General features: G+C 34.2%; 1 long non-coding RNA gene across 2 annotated transcripts in view; it reads left to right on the top strand.

Annotated features, from left to right (window-relative positions):
• The window catches only part of LOC119867010, a 74,925-nt gene that overhangs the window by 8,065 nt on the left and 51,114 nt on the right, over window positions 1-15,746 (top strand). The window contains exon 2 of one of the 2 annotated variants that reach the window (XR_005381967.1): window positions 14,811-14,891. The exons of the other annotated variant lie outside the window; for it this stretch is intronic. This is a non-coding gene — a long non-coding RNA (uncharacterized LOC119867010). The remainder of the gene's footprint in view (window positions 1-14,810; window positions 14,892-15,746) is intronic. 2 annotated transcript variants of the gene reach the window in all.

Raw genomic sequence — 15,746 nt, forward strand, 5'->3', positions numbered from 1 at the left:
CCTCCAACTGATATTGGAATTCCTGAGGAACTTCCTGAGGAATTTTCTTTTAATTTTTTTCTCCTGTGAATTAGCACACTTTCTTATGTCTTTGCATGTCTATTTTTTGTTGTCACTTAGAGCTAGACATTTTATTCTATTTATTCATTTTTTTTTAAACTAGACACTTTAAATAACTGAATGTGGCGACTGTGGAAAACAAATACTTCCCTCTCCTAGGCATTCATTGTTATTGTTTTCTGTTACTGTTGTTTTGTTTAGCAACTTTTCTGGACTTATTCTGTAAATTCTGTGTTTTTTGAAATGTGTAGCCATTCAAGTTTCTGCTCAGTAGTAACCACCTAATAATAGGACAGAGATTTTACCTGAAACCCAGTGTTTTCTGATGGGCTCATTGTACATGTTGGGGCATGATTTTGGTATTAAGTCAAACAGTTTACATCTTTGTTTTATCCTTTATTTACTGCTTCTACAGAGCCTCAGGATTAGCTGATGGCAGGGGGACCTTTTAGATCTTTTGAGAAAATGCATAACACCCTGGGCATGTACACAGCCCTATGCATGTAGATTCCCTTCCAGATTCCCAAAACACATTGGAGCTTCCCGACCTATATGGACATTTAATCCCTAGCTTTCATTTTTAAACTTTTTGGTTGATCTATATTTTGTCCCAACTATAATGCACCACCATAGACAGATGGGATGTTAAATGTTTAGCTCTTTGGGTTTATAGTGTTACAAAAAATCTCTCCTAGGATAGGCCATTTATAATGTGTAAGCTTTGAGTCAAGTAACATAAAGACAGCTTAATGAGTGAGCTCTTTAAAAGACCCAACAGACAAATTAAATAATGATAATAATTAGGAATGCTGCCTTAAAGAAGCTATAACTGATTTTGTTCCCTCCAGTCACTGCTGGGCAACTAGTTTTCCTGTGGCTGTGGGTTGTTGGCTATAACATAGCTGGGGAGGAGACAATGGGAGTCGGGCAAGTTAAAACACCACAGAGCTCTCTATTCTTACAAGATTCAGCTGTTCTTTTGAATAAACATGCTCTGAACTGCTGCAAGCTTTTGCTTAATTTTCAAAGCTCCAAAAAAGCTGATTCTGAGAATTTCTTAGTGTTCTCATTGCTTTTATGGAAGAGATGGTTTTTACAGATCCTTCCTTCACCATTTCACTGATGTCATCCTCTGTCTTATTTTAAACCACTTTAATTGGGAGTTTCTAACACTCTGTGCTTAATCTAATATTAAACAATACTTAGACATGATAAGAATAGGTAATCCTATATTCGACAGTGGAAATTTTTAAAAAATGAATAATTCATGTAAGATTCCAGATATATTGAGTGTTGTTTTGGAATTCCAGGCAAATGTGTGTGTGTGTGTGTGTGTGTGTGTGTGTGTGTGTGTGTAATGCTTAGAAATTAAGGACTAAATGCATATTAACTGCTAGCTATTGGTGGTTGAAACACTACATTGTTTTCTCTAAGTAGGGTCTGATGTACTGTCTTAGGATTCTTCTCTTCTCATAGTGCTTATACCTAGCAGAATGACCATCCCAGATTAAATTCCTTGGTTGATGTAAAGTTTGGCATTCTTTATTGTGTGTTTTATTATTTTATTATATGAACTTAACAACAATAACAATGAAGAAGAGTACTTTTCCTGTTATGCACTCTAAGCTTAGTTTTAAAATACTAGGTTTGGAAATTTAACATTTTCAAGCCACTTATTCTAATATATTACATTAAACAAACTATATTACAATAAAGTGCTACTCTTTATAATAATATCCTCTTGGGCATATATACATTCTCTAGACTATAATTCAGAAGAAACTATAGAGAAGTAGCTATAGTTGCTTTTGTAAAAATATCACATTTAAAGAATATCTTATATCCTTGTGTACCATTTTAACTGTTTAAATTCCAAAGGAAAAAACTCTGTAGGTCCAGTTCTCCTCCTTGTGGCATCATGTTAAACTTCCTATTCAACCTTTGTGACATTACTCTATTTTTTTTAACATTTTTTGGTAAAATATTCTACTTAAAAGAAACGTTGCAAAAATACAAATGATTCCCATCTACCTGTCTCAAATTCTCACATATTTGCATTTCAGGTACTTGTTTTATTCTTTTTTTCTACGTATTTTTCCCTGAAAATACTGAGCATAATGTACAGAAGTGATGCTATTTTAGCTCTAAGTTCTTTACCTTCTTTAAAAACAAAGATATTCTCTTATATTAAAAAAATGGTCAAAATAAGAAAATTACATATTGATGTCTTCTTCTGTTCATGATCCAGTATAGTAGACACATCGCACTTCTTGTCATCACTTACATATGAAACAGGCCCTCAATCTTTTTTTTTTTTAAGATTTTATTTATTATTCATCAGACACACACACAGAGAGAGAGAGAGAGAGAGAGAGAGGCAGAGACACAGGCAGAGGGAAAAGCAGGCTCCATGCAGAGAGAGAGAGAGAGAGAGAGAGGCAGAGACACAGGCAGAGGGAAAAGCAGGCTCCATGCAGGGAGCCCGAGGTGGCACTCGATCCTGGGACTCTAGGATCATGCCCTGGGCCAAAGGCAGGTGCTAAACTGCTGAGCCACCCAGGGATCCCCCAGGCCCTCAATCTTGCTTGTAAAGAGTAGAGACTAGTTACTTTGTGGAATGTGCCTTCCCTAGTGTAGGTCTGTTCGATGTTTGTTCATTGATTATATATTTGTGGCAATCAATACCAAAGAAAATTTTGTATTCTTAGTTCATTATGTTGGGAGGCACATAATGTCAATTTGTCCACTCCTAGTTATGTTAATTGTGATCACTTGGTTAAGGTGGTGCCTATGGGGTTTCTCCACTGTGAAGTTAATATTTTTACCCTTGTAATTACAATGTACTTAACTGAAGCCATTTTGAGACTATGTCAGCATCCCAATTTTACTTACATTTGTGCTAATTTTATTATTCATTGATGATTTTCGCTTGAAGCAATTATTTCTGTGGTCACTGCCAAGTGAGAATGCCATTATCATTTAAAAGGAAAAAAATGATGAAGTTTCCTTTATTCATCGTATAACTGAACAAAATAGCAGTGCAGAAAAAAAAAAGCAAGATAGATTGATTTATTCACTAGGCTCTATTGTCAGTTACACATTCTGATTGATTTTATAATTCACAGTCCTGGGCTAGTTTATATCTTTATCGTAGTTTTAAGTAAATTTTCGTTCCAAAAAAAACAAGTGAATTTTAAAAGAACAAGCAAAACCATTTCATAATTTAATTCAGACCTAGATGTTTATTTTTGAATTTAAAACTTCAGTGATTGCTTTTGTTAATGCAACATCATAATAGAATACACATAGTTTGGCAAAACACTTGTCATTGCCATAACTAATTTTTACTTAGAACAAGCAAAACATTCATCACATTTTAGATGGAATGCATAGCATATCAAAACAGAAGGAAGGAGTGATTGACAAAATGTTTATGTGACAGATACAATCACCATATAAATACACATCTGATGAACTTGAAAATTAACTTGCTATGTGGAACAGATATGGATGTTCTTAGAATTCAAATTCCATCGCTCATTTCAACTATAAAGAGAGTAAACTCATAAAGCTAATTAAAACAAAATGATTTTCATCACTAAGCCATTTCAAGCCACTGATGGTTAAGAGATGTAAAGGCCAGCCCTTCTAAATTCCAAAGATATGCAATAAGTGAAATACCATTTTTTTTAAAGGAGAGAGATCACCATTTTGCTGAATAATAGTATGCATTGATAATGTCTTAATGACACTTATTTTGATCTTGCTAGATAGACTTCAGAGCCAGAAATGTACATACAATGAGTTGTTGAACAATATTTCCAGTATACCAGTACATTAGTCTGCATTTTGGATTCCCTACTCTCCTTCCTGTTCTCCCATTATGCTTTCCCAAAGACTGATTTCACTTGCTCCTGACTTTTCCTCAATATTTTCTTTAGGGCCTTGCTGCTGAATTTCTCATATTCTAAGAATGTTTACAATCCAACTTTCTTCCAAACTCGTTCAGTTTCAATATCCTCTTGCTGACTCCTAGCAAAGATAAAGCAAAGCCAGAAAACCAAAAGGCAAGGAAAAGCAATAAAACCCTGCATTAGAGGGAAAGTACCAGAGTCGCTGCCAAATCTGACGTGTGAACTGCATGCAGCACCCCACAGTATTGAAGAGTTGTAGAGGGTTCGCTATAAATTTTCGGTGTCAAAAAGGTCAAAGACAGCTCTTATCATACTAGTGGCCTCAAAGTGACTTTTAGTTTGCTTGGTTTTTGTTTTGTTTTGTTTTGGCTTTTATTTTTGAGCCAACCCAGGAATAATGGGATTAATTTTTATAACAGTGGCATATAAATGTTTTAAGAAGGGTAACTTGTTTTTATAAGATCCTTCCATTCATTTCAAAATAAGCATTGGGTCATTGAATGGAACACAAGGTGAATTATGAGATAGTTGGAGGGAGGGTGGGAATAAAATGGGCTTTGGAGTCAGATTTGAATTCAAAGCTTAGTTCAGCAGTTTAATACTCTGAAGTCTTATCTTAATTTCACATCCCCTCAGCCTTAATTTTCACTCACCATACAGGCAATGTTGTTGTTTTAAATATTGGTTTTGTATCCTGCAATCTGGCTGAACTTGCTTGAACTCTACTAGTCTTCTGTGTAGATTTTTTAGGATTTTCTTATAAACAAAATTATGTCATCTGCTCATGTCACTCCCAGCTGTGGGTTTTAACATAGCATTCTGTGTACGGTGAATACTTGTAACAGATATTGATTCAAGTTGTTTTTTTTTTTCCATTTACTAATAGACTGCTTCATGCTTTGATAGTGATGAGCCTAAATGAAGATGACTGTCGAGGAACCTCCTCAGTTACGTGCACAGAGCTCTCTGAATGAAACTTCTTAGGTCCAATTTTTAGCTCTGAAAAAAATGACTCAATTAAAAGAACACAATAAGAGATATTCTCCATTTAAATTAGCAAACGCTCCTTTCTCAAGCTACATAAAATAGAGTATCTTCTCCAAATGTAGGTTTAAGCATAAACTTCAAAAAAAAATATTCCCTTGCAAAGGAGATGTAACTTTTCACTCATATAAATAGGAAACTGAAATAAGAACTCTATTTCAAAAGGACAAAATAATGAAAGAAAGAAGGAAAGAAAGAAAGGGAGACAGAGAAGAAAGAAAGTCCAAACAGTACTTATTTACTGCCACTATATTATCATCCTTGACTGTTTTAGTTATATCTCATGACAAAAAAAATTGACTGGAAACTCAATTCAAGAGTAAACAAGAAAATTAACACTATTTTAATATGTTTGCTATGAGGGAGAAGGAAACCAATCTCTTGGCCTTTTAAAAATGTATTGTGCCTCTTCAATGTCAAAAGGCAAAAGAAACAACAAAATATATTTACAAGGTGTGACAGTATCCTGTGTTATTTTATAAAAATCTTAAATACTATGTCCTAGAGGTCACAGTAATGCAGTGCAGCACATCTCAAGTATTTTGAAGTACTTATGCACACCATTATGTAAGATCCTTTCATTCATTTCAGATAATTTTATTTTATATTGCTTAACTCTTTTGCTAAGTTTGGTGATACACTACCAAGCTCTTCCCCAGTGGGCAGAAAATTAAAAAAAAAAAATCATCGCTGGAGAAATTGTGGTTTGAGATGCTAGTGTTCAGGCTAGTAGTTTCCAAGAAGAAAAATGTTTTGGAACTGGAAAGAAAGGATCAACAATCTTTAATTCTGTCAAGAGTTTTAATCTTGTAATGTAGCCGGAAATTTTCATTTTTGTTCACAGAAAGAGAACCAGCATGAAATGTAAAGAGCAAAACATTTTACTGCCAAGTAACACAGCCACAAGGAATCATCATGGACCCAGCATATAAATTTAATTATATTGAAAAGAGAGATGGCAAAATGGACTGAAGCAGGACAGTCAGCCAAATGCAAACAAGGCACACAACTCAAATTGTGTTAGTGGTGGAGAGGTAATATGCCTTGGGTTTAAACTGAGATTTTCATCTCTACACCATTCTCAAGTGTCCTAACCAACACTGAGCAACATTGGTCTTATTTAAAAGCATCTGTCCTTGCTAGATATGTTGTCTCACTTCTGATATGGCTTCTTTGGAGCAGTACTTCAGTTGTGCTCATAGAGAAAACCAAAAAAAGAAACCAATAAGTGGTGTGCTCATTTCTTTGGTTCATCCCTTAATGGTCCTAGAAATCCATTTTTCTATAGCAATGTATAGTGTCCTCCACCTCCAAAAAAGATGCTCCTCATGCAAATACAGATAGGATCAATTTTCACTTGTTTTCCTTAGGGTACAGGTTGTTCTCTGAATTGTTCTAAAGAAATCTATTACACTGAGAGCGAATCAATTATACTTCACACATCAAGGCATCATGGCACGGAGGAGAACTAATTCTGGATCGAGTCAAGAGACCGGAGACTTTCTGCCTGTTGTGCTACCATGGCAAATAATTCTCTTCTGTTTATAAAGGTTTCTGAGTGACCTTTCTGTACTTAAAGATTTCTCATTTGTAAAATAAAAGGGTTGTTGGGAGAGTTCTTCACAGCTTGGTTTATTAGGCTTATAAATAAGAAAAGTCAACATAAACTGATTAGAAATGACATTTCTCATGTCATTCAGAAGCAATCCACAAATTACCTAAAGCAATGATCAATGTGACCAAATTCAGAGCCCATATTTTGATTCATGACTTGTTTTTCTTTTTGTTTTTATTGTTCTTTCTGGATTTATTTTTTGACAGTTATGAGCACAAGTAAGTGTTCAGGCCAACAATCTATGATCAGGGCTAAAATCTATGTATTGGGGACCCTTTGCAATATACTTCAAAAACATTCTACTGGGATTTTTTAAAGTTTTCTTAATACTAAAAAGAACCAGAATTAAAGAGACCATGAAAATCCATCAGTAGTATTTCATCCCTTCACAGTTCATCTCTGTTGGTTGGTTTTTCTGATCTGGTAAGGTCCTATGAGAGAATACAAGATACTTTTCCTTTAACTGTGAAATTAGTGTTCCATAGTCAATCAAAATGGATGTTCACAGCGTTAGTTTCATCTCACATATAGGATGATTTTTGGCATGTCCCTAGTTGTCCTGTGGTGCTTTTCATTGTCGTGGGGGTTGGTGAAGAGCGTGGGTTTATATAAAGCTTGCTTGTTGTTCCTGCCATTTCCTTCTTCATTCCAACTTTAGTAAACATACTTTTGCTTCATTTTAAAGGAGCTTTTGATAGGTCATTTAGTAGGTGGTCACTTATCTGAGAAAAATCCTAATTACTCTATATTTGACAAATGGAGCAAACTAACTTTGCATTTGAATGCTGAATAAGAGGCAAACCAGACAGATGTGGAAATAGGAGAAAACATAGATAAATTCCCAGTTAAAGAAAATAGCTCAATGCATCCCCTTGTTAAAAGGGTTAAAAGGAAAGCATTTCCACCAGCTATACTAAAGTTAAAAAAAAAGCATGGAGTTTATGATGTTTTCCCTTTAAAGTTAAAGTAAGAGCACAAAGAATTTATGACTGTGCTACAGGGCTATTATTTTCATTTGAGTGGAATCTTAGTGCCCCCTAGTGATACTCAAAAAATGTTTTATATTGACAGTATTTTCTGGTTTTATTTTTAGAGAAATATTTTTCTTTTATGGTAATTATGGAGCTCCTCCAAAAACATCGTTTTCTTCATCTGAGCTTCCTTGAGGTGTTGACTGGAAATGAGTTTGAGTTCTATTTCCAGACAGATATCTGGAACCTAACGGAAGTTGCCAGTTAAATGCAAAGTACTATTTTCAGAATCAACCCATCTCCATTCGTTGTTGTTGTTGGATTGTTTCTGAACCATAAGGTGAACCATTGATGTATTTTCTTTTTTTTCCCCCTCCTTTTGTAAATTAAAAAATATTTTTAAAAGTTAAAAGCTTTTGGGAGAAAGTAGGTCTATAAAACTTTTAATGAAAAACAGCCATCCATTAACACAACTTTACTGACCTGTGTTCCTAGAGGCAAGGTTTTTTATTTCTCTTAGCTGCATCCTTGAATCTACCTCAATATTTCTAAATAGTATGTTTATGCATCTACTTTTCTTTCTTTCTCTCTCTTAAAGATTTTTATTTAGTTATTTGAGAGAGAAGTTGGGGAGGGGCAAAGGGAGAGGAAGAAGCAGGCTGCCCACTGCACAGGGAGCCCAACTTGGGGCTGGATTCCAGGACCCTAGATAATGACCTGAGCCAAAGGCATATGCTTAGCTTAATCGACTGAGCCACCCAGGGACCCCTTTCTTTCTCTTACTTTATTTTTCAAATTAGCTATTTTCTTTTTTTTTTAAGATTTTATTTATTCATGAGAAACACAGGGAGGAGAGAGAGAGAGAGGCAGAGACACAGGCAGAGGGAGAAGCAGGCTCCATGCAGGGAGCCCAACGTGGGACTGGATCCTGGGTCTCTAGGATCATGCCCTAGGCTGAAGGCAGCGCTAAACTGCTGAGCTACCCGGGCTGCCCAAAATTAGCCATTTTTTACTGATATATCCTCCTATAATGGAAGATAAGAATTAAACTCTCCACTACACATGTATACTTAATCAACATCCCTTGTTACATATCATACATCATATAAAAATATCACTCACAGCTAATCTTTTATTATGTGATAATTGCAAATATTTTCTGTGTACATTTGCTTGTACTCCGAACGGAAGTAACTTAATTTTTTTCTTTTATATGGTCATCATTAAGTACTGGTGATTACATGTTATTTACATATATTTATCCACAGATTTTTGCATATGAATAACAGGTAAAAGTATTTAGTGAATTTACAGAGAGAAAAAAAAAAAAAAACATCTCCTTTTGGGGAGATGGATTCCAGAAGTCTGCAGGGTCATCAGACTTCTGCCACTTACTAGCTGTGAAAGCTTGGGTGACATTTTACTTTTCCAGGCCTCTGATTCTTCATCTATAAAATGAGGATACTGGTCTATACTTGCTAAGGTTTTCTGATCTAATTTATAAATATGATATCAAATGAGATTATAGTGTATTTGATTCTGTTATCTTACATATTTGTGCTGGATATTTTTTTAAATGAAAAACTTTTTTTTTGCTTCTACTGGATTTAAAATTGTTAGTAGAGAAACTCAATACCAATAATTTTGTTTCATAGCGTCTAATCCTGCAATAATGCAACTATGGTCCTTCCTGTGAATTGAATCCCTTCTATGCAATGAATCCTTTATTTTACATCCTGAAACCTGGAAGAGTGCTACCAAACTAGCATACATCCAGTTACTTACCTAGAATCATTGTTAATATGCTGATTCTAATTCAGTAGAACTGAGGGCAAGCCTGGATTACTGCTATTCTGACAAGTTTTGCGAAGTCACTTAGAACAGCAAAAGTCTACAGCTTAATTCCAGCTGCACACATATTGAGAGCAAATCTGTAGTACTGTCTCAAGCAGGCAGGCCACAATTCTCTGATACACAGTTTGGGTTACCCATAGGCTGTTGAGTCAAGATGTTGAGAAACCATCAGTGGCATTTCTGTAGAATTCAACTGACTGTGTATAAATAGTATCTCTTAAAACAATGTCGATCATTCTGCGGATAGGTCCTTAATAGGACTTCAAGCCACTAAAAAAGATGGAAAAATATGAGTAGTAATTTAGGTGCTGTGTTTAAGTACCATATGCTGTCCACTTATTAGCAAATTGTAACTTTATTGAGAATTTACTCTTTACCTCACAGAGCTGTGAGTTTATAGTCAGCAAAATTTGTCTAAATTACTTGCAAGGCATTTTTAAGTAAAGTTATTACTTCCTCTTATAAAAATACAATACTTTAATTCCTCTTTAAGTCCTACCACAAAAACTGTATAGATTAGAGAAATGTACTTAACGTTAACACTTAATCTGACTGCAAAGCTTGCTATACTTAGGAAGAATACCCAAGAAGCACATTCTCATGTAATTGATCCCATCCGAAGGAAGTGATCTCAAACACACACACTCACACACACACACACAAAAAAAAAAAAAAAAGAAAGAAAGAAAGAAAGAAAGAAAGAAAGAAAGAAAGAAAGAAAGAAAAAAGAAAAAAAAAATCCTGATAGTTTTTAGAACACATCTCAAACTGCTGGATGATAGTCAGCTTCGAACAATGTGTCCTGACAGCACTCCATCAGAAAGCACTGGGTTGAATCAGTAACACTTCATTCTGTAGTTTATCAGGAAAGACCAAGAAATACAGTACTTTTCTTTCCTTTAATTCAGCACACCTAGTTCTAAGACCACGTCCATAAATCATTGTCTTTGACCTCTGCAACCTCATTTCACTACACCAGAGGGGGAAAAAAAGGCTTACACTATTTCCTCAAGAAATCAAGAAAATCAAAGTCAATTTCCTTTTGAACTCTTCCTCTAAGGTATCAAGGAGAAGTAATCATCTTCTTACAAATCCTCCTACCACTTTCTTTTTAATGCTCACTAGAGACCTGAACAAACCCCTATTTGACACCCCAAATGCTTCTCCTCATACAGAATTTAGTGGACAGTCTGACCTTCAGAAAAATGCTCATTATTAAATTGACCAAATATGTGTTCTTTCCAAGAAAATGTCACAAACAGCCTCTGTTATTTCCTAAAGTTTTTTGTCATGAAGAAAGAGAAAGCAATTTATTCCTTGATTTATTAATTTGTTTAACAAATGCATATTGAGTTGAGTATCTGTTCTATGTCTGATACCCAGACAGCCCTGAAGATAAAGGGATGAGGAAGAAAGATACTGACCCATTCTTAACTTCTGGTCCCACAGTTTAATAGTGGGGCTTAAGTCTGAGTCCCCAAATGCTTGACCTTCAACTTCTTTATACCTCGACATCAAAAAGTGTTTCTAATTCATTCAGTCCTAATATTTGTGATAGCCAGAATGAACTGTGGATCCTTATAATGCAACCTCTCCCCAACAACAACAAAATTCTGGTTCAGTTCATCTGTGGTTATGATCAGGCTTTTGCTTTTTAAAGGTCTGAAAAGGAGAATCTCCATGTATAAGATTTACTTGTTATTGTGTGATGTTTTCTCCATGTATTGTTTGTGTACTCAGGTGCTAAAAAATGGATTGGAGAAATTAAAGCAAGACTATAGTTTATAAAATGGCATAACTGAAATTGTCAGAAGTCCTAAATTAAAATATTGACTGACCTCCCTTCCTTTCCTTCCTTCCTTCCTTCCTTCCTTCCTTCCTTCCTTCCTTCCTCTTCCTTCCTTCCTTCCTTCCTTCCTTCCTATTGTTGTTGATGTGCTTTTCTAAGTATGAAATTTACTGCTGAGAATACCTTTGGAATTAGAAATATCTAGTTAATACCATTGTATTCATCTCTCTGCTGTGTAAAAGAAATGCTATTATGAAGATAGTTCCTTTATGTTTCAGATCTAAACTCATATGTTTAACCATAGGAGAAATAATGTTTACCCAAAGCTAGAAGTCTAGACATATTTGAGATCAGAAGGTTTTCTGGGTACTAAGAAGGTTTTTTTTTTGTTATTGTTGTTATTGTTTTTTAAGTGAACAGAAAAGTGTAAAGATGGCATGCTGGGAGTTTCAAACTGCTTTCTGAATAGTCACAGGGAAAATTGAGGCTTGCAGCCAACATGAAGAATGTTGCTATAACCAGCCTTGATTCTCATTGCTGTGTTATTTTGTAATTCCTTTAAAAATCTTCAAGGACTTTGATTTCAAAGCTTATGTAAAATAAGTTCCTGAATAATGAAACAAAGAAAATTTGATTGCAGATTATTCCTGGTTACTTCATACATTGTTTAGATTAATGAACAAATGTAGAGTAAGGACTGCCTACGTATTATGTAAAATATACCACAGCAAAATGCCTCCCTAGGGCTGTAAGCAGTTTAAATTATCAGGTTAAACAAAACACAAATACAAAATCATCTTTTGATTTTCTCCTAATTTTTCTAACAAGAATTAGGTAGACCATTTGTCTCATGTTAGACATTATCCACACAATATTTTACATTTTATAGCAGAATATTTTATACTTATTGAGAGTTTTGTTAAAGTTCAATTTTTAAAACAAACATAATATATCAGAACAGTCGGGTCTCCACCATAAAAGCACCATGGAATAAATATTTAATATTTCTTGTTGCCAATAAACCTCAAGGCACTTTATATCGTTTTATTAGATTTTGAATCTAAATATGTTGATAAACTCTTTCTTGTTTAATACATCAAAACCATTTGAAGAAAACAGAAGCATATTGTCTATCACAAAAAACTTATTAAAAAGTTTCAATTTATTAAGAAGTCAGATGAGAAGTGGATTCTGACTTAGACAAATTTGGCTTTAGATTTCAGCTCTGATTCTTCTTCAAACAGGACCTTGGATATGTTACTTAATCTCTCATGATTCTTATCATTTTCCTATGAAAATAGAGGTAAATCTCATGCAGTTTTCCTCAAGGTTAACATTAATAAAATATAGATCTCATTATATTGTTTTTTAAACAGATGCCTAGTTGGCATGAATTATTATTTAGAAATAAGCACAATTCAGAGAAGCCCAATTTGTGATAAATTCAAGGAAATTTAGACAGAATAGTGTTGAGAGGTTTATTCTATTCAACCATAAGGTCTACTCAGCTCAGTACACCAAAGTCAATGGTACTTGAACTTGGAAGGTGTTTACTCTGGAAGAGTTTAATTTGATTTTTCTTTTTAATTACAGTTTTTCTCAATACTTTAAATGATTTTTATTTTCTTTTCTAGGTTGATAGAATTTATTGATTTTGACCCTTAGAGCTTTCTTTCCAGAATTTTTAATTTTACCTTCTAGGTATTTTTTGCTTTAAAATCTCTTTAAGGCTTCAGACTTTTCTGAAGGAGAAACTAAGAAGTATACATAAACTAGCAGATTAAACAGAGGATTTATAAAGACTGCATGAATTGAAGACATATGCCTTCTGATGGAATTGAAATTTGAAGGGGATTTGGAAATTTGAAGGGAACCTGTAGAGTTGATATGCAACTGGCTACCACTTATGGGGTATTTAATATTCTATTAAAACTTGCCCAAGTATTACAATCAGGACTTGTCTAGTAGTAAAGACTATGTGTTTTCAATCAGTTGCTCATGTTTTTAAGAAACTCCTAAAAGAAAATATTTCTCTTACAAATCTCAAGCAAGACAAATACTTTTAAAATTTGTAGCTTCTGATTGTGAAATTTATTAAGCAAGGGAAATATTTTATTAATTAATTAATTTATTTATTCATTCATTCATTTATCCATTTATTTTTAGATTTTAAATGTTTGTTTTGAAAGAGGAGAAAGACACAGAGAGAGAAAGCATAGAGGGAGAAGGAGAAGCAGACTCTCCAGCCAGAAGCCTGATGTGGGCTCCATCCCAGGACCCAAAGATCATGACCCCAGCTGAAGGCAGGTTCTTAACTATCTGAGCCTTCCAGGCACCATGGAAAGGCATAACTTAGCAATAATCCTACTAAATGATATTTAAAGAGTGTCCAATAGTGAATCATGCTGATATTACTTAAAAGTAAGATCTCTATGTCATTAGAGTATTTACTCTATCCTGTCTGACAGGGGATAAACTGACTTGTTAATCTGCCCCAAACTGAAATTTATACAAAATAATTCGAAGAAAAGAAACAGATTGTGAGCCAAAAATCTCAAGGGGCTTCCTGTGTGGCTCAGTAGGTTAAGCATCTGACTTTTGATTTCAGCTCAGATCAAGCCCCGAATCAGACTCTGTGCAGAGTGTGGAGCTTGCTTAGGATTCTCTCTCTCCCTCTTCTTCTGCCCCTCACCTCCACCTCATCATGCACTTTCTCTTTCTCTCTCTCTTTCTCTCTGTCTCTCATATGTTGAAATCCTAATCCTAATCCCCAGGATGATGTTAGTAGAAGGAGAGCCTTTTGGGGATACTATATGTAATTGTGAGATAATGAACAGTTTCCACCTTCCCCATTAGATAAGGAAAACGATTTGCTCTCATCAATTATATTAAGTATTGCTCTGGAGATCCTAGCATTCAGTACAAATAAAAATAAATGGGAGAGATATACCATGTGTTGTAATATTAAAATATTCATTTTTTCTCAAAATTCATGTATAGATAATTATAACCCCAATTAACTTTCCAATGTGCTTTCTTTTGAGATTTGGATAATGTATCCTAAAATTTAAATGGAAACAATCAAAATAAGTCAAAACAATCTTTATTTTTTTAAACAATCTTTAAATAGAAAATAAATCTAGAAGTCTAGAAGATAAATCTGTAAGTCTAGAAGACTTACACTACTTTAAGACTCTATATAACACTACAGTAATCAAGATGGTGTGAGAGTGTAGAATTGACAAAAGGATAGATATAGATTAATGGAATAAAATAGAGAATCCAAAAGTAGACCCACATATTCAAATGATTTGGCAAAAACATTAAAGCAATTCAATTGAGAATGGACAGCTTTTTCTACAAATAGTTCTGAAATAATTAGGTAAACAAAAAATATGAACCTCAACATCTATCTCATATTATGCAACAACAAAAAATTCTAGATGGATCATCAACCTACCTTAACACCTAGTTTAGAATCCTATGTTAACTTTTAAATGTATCTTAATCTTTGTAAATACATACTTTTTCTTACTTAAATCATTCTTAATTTTGGAAATAAGCCAAACAGCACAAGAGGAACACCCCATATCCAAGCAAAAGATAAACCACTTAGCATCAGTCAAACCTACCAGACACTGAAGGTAAGATTGAAAGAAATTTCCTCTATGCTAGATACAGCTCCAATAAAATAAGACCACTAGATCTATACCCTATTTCAAGGTGATATATTTTGTATATAAGTAAAACACATAAGATGATTCAACTTTTGGAAGACAGTAAATGTGGATATCCCAGGAGAGAAAATTACAGATACTTCATTGGGGCAAGAGGTTCTTTTAGTCCCTCTCTCTAAAAGAAAATGTCTTAAATATTTGGGTTTGAAATCTAAACAGTTTTTGGCTCTACCTTTTTTTCAACATTGCTGCACTGCTTGATGACCAGAGACATAATATTATTAATGTTGTTCCAACGATATTTCATTTAGTATTTTAAAACAAAAACACACTGAAGTCTCATCTGAGATTATTAGTTTAATTACAAAAATATGAGCAGTTGCTGGGTGACAGAGGAGAGTTCTCTAAGAAAGACTTTAAAAGCTTTCAACAAGATGAATTATCAGAACAGAAGTTTAGATAAAGTTCTTGGTGTCTTCTTCTCCATCTGTGAGCATGAAAATATCTGGTTCCCCCAGTGCTTACCTTAGCTAGGTGACAGAATAAAAGACTAGTAAACCAAATAAACTTGGAGGCTTAGAAAGCAAAAGCAAACAGAATGACATAATTACAGAGAAACCATTGTTGTCCAATGCCAACAAAGACAGAAATGAGAAAATGAAAGAAATGTGAGAAATTTTGACAAAATAATAATAAAAAATTAAACTGGAGCTTATCTTCTCCTCTGCACATAGTTGTTTTTATAAAATAAGAAGCAGGGAGAGTGAGAGAATTGTGTACATTGAGGGAAGAAAAGACCCTGAACAGAAGGGTTTCTCCCAG

This window comes from Canis lupus, chromosome 31 (genome assembly GCF_011100685.1).
Source record: "Canis lupus familiaris isolate Mischka breed German Shepherd chromosome 31, alternate assembly UU_Cfam_GSD_1.0, whole genome shotgun sequence".
NCBI classification, from domain to species: Eukaryota; Metazoa; Chordata; class Mammalia; order Carnivora; family Canidae; genus Canis; species Canis lupus.